Source organism: Magallana gigas, chromosome 3 (assembly GCF_963853765.1).
Source record: "Magallana gigas chromosome 3, xbMagGiga1.1, whole genome shotgun sequence".
In the NCBI taxonomy this organism is placed as follows: Eukaryota; Metazoa; Mollusca; class Bivalvia; order Ostreida; family Ostreidae; genus Magallana; species Magallana gigas.
This window is the reverse complement of record NC_088855.1, coordinates 10,427,681-10,434,895: the sequence shown is the minus strand read 5'-3', so window position 1 is coordinate 10,434,895 and position 7,215 is coordinate 10,427,681. Positions and strand designations below refer to the sequence as shown.

At 36.9% G+C, this 7,215-nt stretch overlaps 1 pseudogene; it reads right to left on the bottom strand.

The window, feature by feature from the left end:
- Window positions 1–2,595: 2,595 nt before the first annotated feature.
- Window positions 2,596–5,263, bottom strand: LOC136273296 (uncharacterized; annotated as a pseudogene).
- Window positions 5,264–7,215: the final 1,952 nt, after the last annotated feature.

The window sequence follows — 7,215 nt, the reverse complement described above, 5'->3', positions numbered from 1 at the left end:
AGTCACCGTTCATCCTTTGTAAGGTGACCAGGGGTCACCTTATGTCATTTTACACAATGGAGAGTCAACGGTCATCCACTGCAGGATGACCAGGGGTCTCCGTATGTCATTTAACACGATGCAGAGTCATCGGTCATCCTTTGTAGGGTGACCAGGGGTCCCCGTATGTCATTTTACATGATGGAGAGTCACCATTCATCCACTGGAGAGTGCCCGTGGGTCATCTTATGTCATTTTACACGATGGAAAAACACTGGTCATCCACTGTAAGGTGAACAGGGGTCACCTTATGTCATTTTACACGATGGAGAGTCACCGGTCATCCTCTGTAGGATGACCAGTTGTCACCTTATGTCATTTTACGCCATGGAGAGTCATCGGTCATCCTCTTGAGGATGATCAGTGACTCTCCATTGTGTAAAATGATATACGGGGACCCCTGGTCACCCTACAGTGGTTGACCGGTGACCCTCCAAAAATAATATAAGGTGACCTGTGGGCACCTTTCAATGGATAACTGGTGACCCTCCATCCTGTTATATGACATAGGTAACCCGAGATCTTCGTATTGATATAAAGAATTAATACAACAGTGATAAATAAACTTATGTTACCTCTGGTCCTCCTAGGCATATTTCAATTATTCATTGTGTAAAATGACCCTACAGTGGTTGACCGGTGAGTGACTCTCCATTGTGTAAAATGATATAAGGTGACCTGTTGGCACCCTAAAGTGGATAACTGGTGACTCTCCATCCTGTTATATGACATAAGGTGACCCGAGAACTCCGTATTGATATAAAGAATTAAAACAACAGTAAATAAAACAACTTAGGTTACCTCTGGTCCCACTAGGCATATTTCAATTATTCATTGTGTAAATTGACATACGGGGACCCCTGGTCACCCTACAGTGGTTGACCGTTCACTCTCCATTGTGTAAAATGTTATAAGATGACCTGTGGGCACCCTGCAGTGGATTACTGGTGACTCTCCATCCTGTTATATGACCGGAGGTCTCCGTATTGATATAAAGAATTAATACAACAGCGATAAAAAAAACTTAGGTTACCTCTGGTCCCCCCAGGCATATTTCAATTATTCATTGTGTAAAACGACATACGGGGACCCCTAGTCACCCTACAGCGGGTAACCGGTGAGTGACTCTCCATTGTGTAAAATGATATAAGGTGACCTGTGGGCACTCTGCAGTGGATAACTGGTGACTCTCCATCCTGTAAATGACATAAGGTGACACGAGGTCTCCGTATTGATATAAAGAATTAATACAACAGTGATAAAAAAAACTTAGGTTACCTCTGGTCCCCCTAGGCATATTTCAATTAAAGGGGGATGGTCACGACTTTGGTCAAATTCTATTTTTATTTTTTAGAATGCTTTAGACATGCATTTCCAATGATAAACTGAAATTTGAGAGTCATTCGTGGAGTTGAAAGCAAGATATAGAGCTGATAATTCTTTGTAATGTTAACAACGCCCGTGCCCTGTTTTTGTTTACATAGGTTCAATATTTAAGCATACATAAACAGTTTCATTTCATTGATTTAGGACGTTAGGTGACGTTGGGTCTCCTTATTGAAGTTCCACTTATGGTTAAGGTAGTCTCCTACAGTGGCGAACTTTTAGTGATTATCCATCTTTAAAAATGGCATTTAGTGAACTTATATATTACCAAAATTATAACAACACTTGATTCAGGACCTAAGGTGATCTCTATTGATATTGTATTTATAATGATCCCTTGTTTCTCTACAGTGAATGGCTTCTGGTGAATCTGTATCCTTAAAAATCTATAAAGGTGACCTTAGGCACGTAGCATCGTTTTTGAAAGTGGGGGGGGGGGGCAGACTCATCCAAAAAATCTTGAAAATCGTGACAAGCAAAAAAAAATTACCCAAAGTCTTCAAAATCCTAATCCGTGGGGGACTAGGGGGGATGCTACGTGCCTGGGCCTCTAATATCCCTATAGATTAATAGGTCCTAATATAATATGACATCTAGGCATATTATGAATGTTTCACCTAAAGTGACACCTGCTCTATTAATTACAAAAATTATGTTTCTCTCTTCATATTTAGGACCTAAGGTAACCTCTGGTCTCAAACGAACATTCCACTAAATTTAACCCCCGGTCTCTCTAAAATGACTGACTTCCAGTAAATATTAATCTTGTAAATTGTCATAAGATAACCGGATGATATCTCCCCATTGATATTACACATTAGGTGACCCCTGGTCTCCCTACAGAGGATCACTTCTGATGAATCTCAATATTGTAAAACTGACACTAGGCAGATGTTAGGTAACTTTTGTTTCCGTATTGATTAACAAAATGATTACGACATTGTTTTAGGACGTAAGGTGACCTGTGGTCTCCCTATGGATATAGAAAAAAAGAAAGTAGATTTACATTCATATCTTTACTTGTAAAAGAGTTCTATAAGTGCTCATTAATACACTCAATTTGGAGAACTATTTTCGGGTGACCTAAGGTCCTAGTTGAGCGTACGTTTTATCCTTCTGCAAGTAATACTAAACAAAAATCTAATTAATTTTGGTACGAGTTAATTTACGCTATTTTTTAAACCTAGAGCGCGGAATCAAAATTTTTGGGAAAAATCGATTTTTAATCCCCAATAACTCTGCAATGCATCGTCTGATTTTAAAACAGATTTCAGATTTTAGTTCAACATGGCAGAATCTCAGAAAGCGTGTCAGGAGATCAGAATCCATCTCTCTTATGAATCGTTTCAGGTGGTGTGATGTGGATGTGGTATCCTCGCACATATTTTCAGGAAATTTAAGAAGGCTTATTACACGTCTTGGAGTCGGTATTAAGTCTTTGTACAGCGACTGCATTTTAGCCAATGGCAAATGCATCTCTTTCAAGATAGGACTCCAGCAGTCAATTACAAACATCGCAGCCTGTACCAACTCCTTATGGGCCATTTCCCTTAATATGCGTTCCATATTCGCCTGCCTTGGTACTCGCTTAAGCTCATGCTGGGTAAAAATATCATCCAGGTCTGATTGATCCACCGAATTGACATCCTTTATTGCTGCTTGCAGCGTTTCTGCATCAGTTTTGGGAATGTACTGCATAAAAGCGTCTAATAAGTCATCTTCACTTGATCCAAACATGCATAAAAACAGGAGAAATTTGAACCGGAAAATAACTGACAGTTTTCCAACCAAAAATGATAATTTTGGCTACAGCTTTCCACTGTTCTTCACCAAAATCGTGCCTCAAACATGGAACCTTTTTCGCATTGCCAAGAGTGCATTATGTGTAAAACGAGGTCCAAAACTCAGTTAATACATCCCTGGTTACTCCCCCAGCATCTTCCGCTACCGCCATTTCCCCATTTGGCATTATCATCTGAGGCTTGATCACGCTATTCAGTGTGTAACTTTCTGTTACGAAAGCTTCGATCATTTCTCTCATTACTTGACCTCTGTGTAATTTCAGCAGATGTTCTGTGGGTTGAAAATTTACCGTATCATCATTTGTAGTGTTTGCGTGGTTATCAACCAATCCAAATGAATGATTTAAGTTTTCGGCATGGGTGTCGAGTAAATCAGGTAAATCGTCAAGTCCATATTCCTGATCGTTTTCAATTCCTGCTATTTGTATAGCCTCTGATAATATATCATTAAAAGGGGTTTCTTCTGAAATTTTCGGAGATGTTGGTTGTATGGATGAAATATTGAGTTTGGGAAGTGAATCTGTATCCATATCACCACTTAGTTGTGGACTTGCTCCGTCATCTTCGTTTTCTATCGATGCTAAATAAAATCGAAGGATGGACATGTTTGTGTCTTTATACATTTGGCCAACTGTTGAGTTTTCATCCATACTCCTATCTTGGTAATCCCAAACATCAAATTCGAAATCGTTCTGACTACCTTTAGACGATTGTCCATTCGGAAAGAATAGCATTATCCCAATATCTAACAGATCTTTTTTTGTTGCGTCTTTGCTTAAGAGTCAATTTTCGTGTCCCCCTCCCTTTTTGCTTCTAATCTGAACACTTTTACTGCCACATTTGTGTATCCATCCCAACTCGATTCTTCTTCTCTCTTTCTCTGCATTTTTATTGCCGAATCTTCTGTTTGACTCCCTCATATCCTTTCCTTTACTACTACCTTCCCCGTCTGTTGACCCTGAAGATTCTCTGCTTTCTATTTTTTCACGGAGAGCTTGAAAGATAGTGGATCGTCTCCCTCTTTTCTTTGAAGTCTCCCGATCTCTCAGAAATTTTCTGATTCGCAGTCTATCCCCGTGCAGAGGAACATATTTAGTTAGTTCCTCGTCCGTCATCAGAGCTATTAAATCTGGTCCAATCTAAAATGATAATAAGTTAAATCAAATATGAGCAAATAATTACAACCAAATGGCCTTCGATATGCTTGTCGTGTGATTATATATATGTATGTGTATATTGCTTTGCGTGCATTTCTTAATTGGTTTACAATTTAAAAAGTGAAACAGGCAAATATAGAATTGTTTTTAAAGTCGGGGGGGGGGGGGGGGGGACTCATAAAAAAATCTTGACGAGCAAAGAGACAGAAAAAAATCAATCCTAATCCGTGGAGGACGGGGTTAGCGTAGAATACGAGTAACTATAACATCATTTTTTTTACATGTTCCCCCCAAAAGGGAGAAGCAGCTCTTTAATATATTTAAGAAAAATGTCATTGTGAATGTTGAGCAAAAGTGGGTGGTGCCCCCTCCCAATGCTACATGCCTATAAAGGATGGTTTTAAGAACATTATCACCTAAACGCATGCCATACAGTTTTTCTCTTCTTTTTTTTCTTTTTTTTTTTTGCTTAGCTGTAGTGCATTATTGCTTATGTGTTTATAACGATTTTAGAATTCTTTTATTTACTTATTAGCAATATCATATCTAAATACATGTCCTATTATTTATGAAATGAACTCCGCAAATAAACTTAAATTCAATATGTTGAACAATAAATAGAGAACAGCACATTCCCTTTTCCATATCACAGCCAGAGACTTCAATATCAGCCCGAGGGCTGAAGGCCAAAGGGATGAAATTGGTCGAGGGCTGACACAGGCTGTGATATGGAAAACGGGTATTTATTATTATATTTATTACATACTTGGTAATAAAATTTAAAAAAACCACCGACTTGAACAAATTGATTTTAAATATTATTTGAAAGTATTTTGTACATGTATTGAATAAAAAAATGAGGTTTTAACAAACAGTCATGTAGCTACAGGACCAGCAATTTCCTTAGGTTTTAATAACTGCTCCAAAACATTTGTTAGCATATGAAGTTTTCAACTGCACTTAAAAAATGACGACTGCTACAAATGTTTTATTTTCTTCTGTAAACATGCACTAATGCCAAAACGAAAAATGGCAGAGGAGTTCCGCAAGGGGTGTGATACGGATCTGCATCAGCCCTAGAGGGCTGATAACCTGTATCAGCCCCGGAGGCCGATACGAGATTTGTATTGTCACCTGTATCACATATGCAAAAATACTTGTATTTTTAACTAAGTATGTAATAAATCAGAATAAGCTGAGTGTCTACCAAAAACGCCGATGTGGTTGTTGTCTCCATATGTTCAATAAATTATATTAGAAGAAGAATTATAATTTTGTTAAATTAACCTCAAATGTGTACATTATATGCAACAAATAAAACTAAGAAGAAATTCAAAAAATTATATCTAAACCACAAAACAGTTAATAAAGTCTTGTTATACCTTTTCCCGTACAAGTTTATATGCAACTTCATCTGAAGAAACGTCGCAAATGAATTTAAAAAGATCGAAGTCTTCGTTCATTTTTTTCTGATTAAAGGATCCTGTTTGAGAATAGAAAATATATATTTATCGTACGCGTTATATCACGAAAGTTACGCGTGTATTCGCGAAAGTAACGCGTTATATCGCGAAAGTTACGCGTTTATTCGCGAAAGTTACGCGTTATATCGCGAAAGGTTCGCGTTTATTCGCGAAAGTTACGCGTTTATTCGCGAAAGTAACGCGTTTATTCGCGAAAGTAACGCGTTTATTCGCGGAAGTAACGCGTTTATTCGCGAAAGTTTTGCGTTATATCGCGAAAGTTTAATGTTATATCGCGAAAATTACGCGTTATATCGCGAAAGTTTCGCGTTTATTCGCGAAAGTTACGCGTTTATTCGCGAAAGTTTCGCGTTTATTCGCGAAAGTAACGCGTTATATCGCGAAAGTTTCGCGTATATTCGCGAAAGTTACGCGTTTATTCGCGAAAAAAATATTTTTTTTACCTACGAAAATGAGCTCAATGGGCTTTCGTAGAAAGACACATCTTTAATGAAAATATTTTGTTTGTTCAAGTAGTCGCTCAATGGTTCCTTAAAGAAAAACTGCCTCAAAACAAGCCGTTTTATGCTAAAAATGAGAAAATGGCGGGAAAAGGTAAATTTTATGATGTCATATTTTTAAATTGTGGGCACTAAATTCAAAATGAAAATTATGAAAAAACTTCAAATGTATATGTGTACAAATAAAACAAAGAATTGCAGTAAAATGACAACGTTCATTTAAGGGGGCCATTTTAGGCTCAAACCATATATAGTCCTTTGCACACCAAAACAAAATGTAAGATATAAACTAAAATAAAAAATCTTGACAGTCACAGGATCAGTTATTAAAATGAGAAAGTTTACACATGAAAAGTCAAGCGGGTTAATAAGTTTTAAACGTTAATCTCATTGTGAAAAAAGCAACATTCTTTATGCAATATAATCATATTTCTACAGCCATTCTTATTAAGCCTTCGGAGTTTGAATAAAATGCTACCAGAACCTTGTGAGTTTAGAAAAAAAATCTCTGTATATTCTTCCTGTCTCTCTGCAGCAAAATCATAATTTATTTATACTATTAATGTTACCCGTCAATTTAAACCTTTGTGATACAGCTATAATAAAAAAGACTGTGTATATGGTTTTATGATTACTTGTTAACGTTTTATCCAGGAGTTTTTCACTTATACTGTGTTTAAATTGACAATAGTACAACAATTAAAATGCAATTCAACAAAAATTAGAACTTGTTAGATATAAAAAAAAAATTATAAAAAAATTAAGATTCTTAAGGTATGCAAAACCATGAAAATTAAATCTTCATGTTACAGAAGAAGTAAGTAGAAACTCATAAAACCTTACCAGT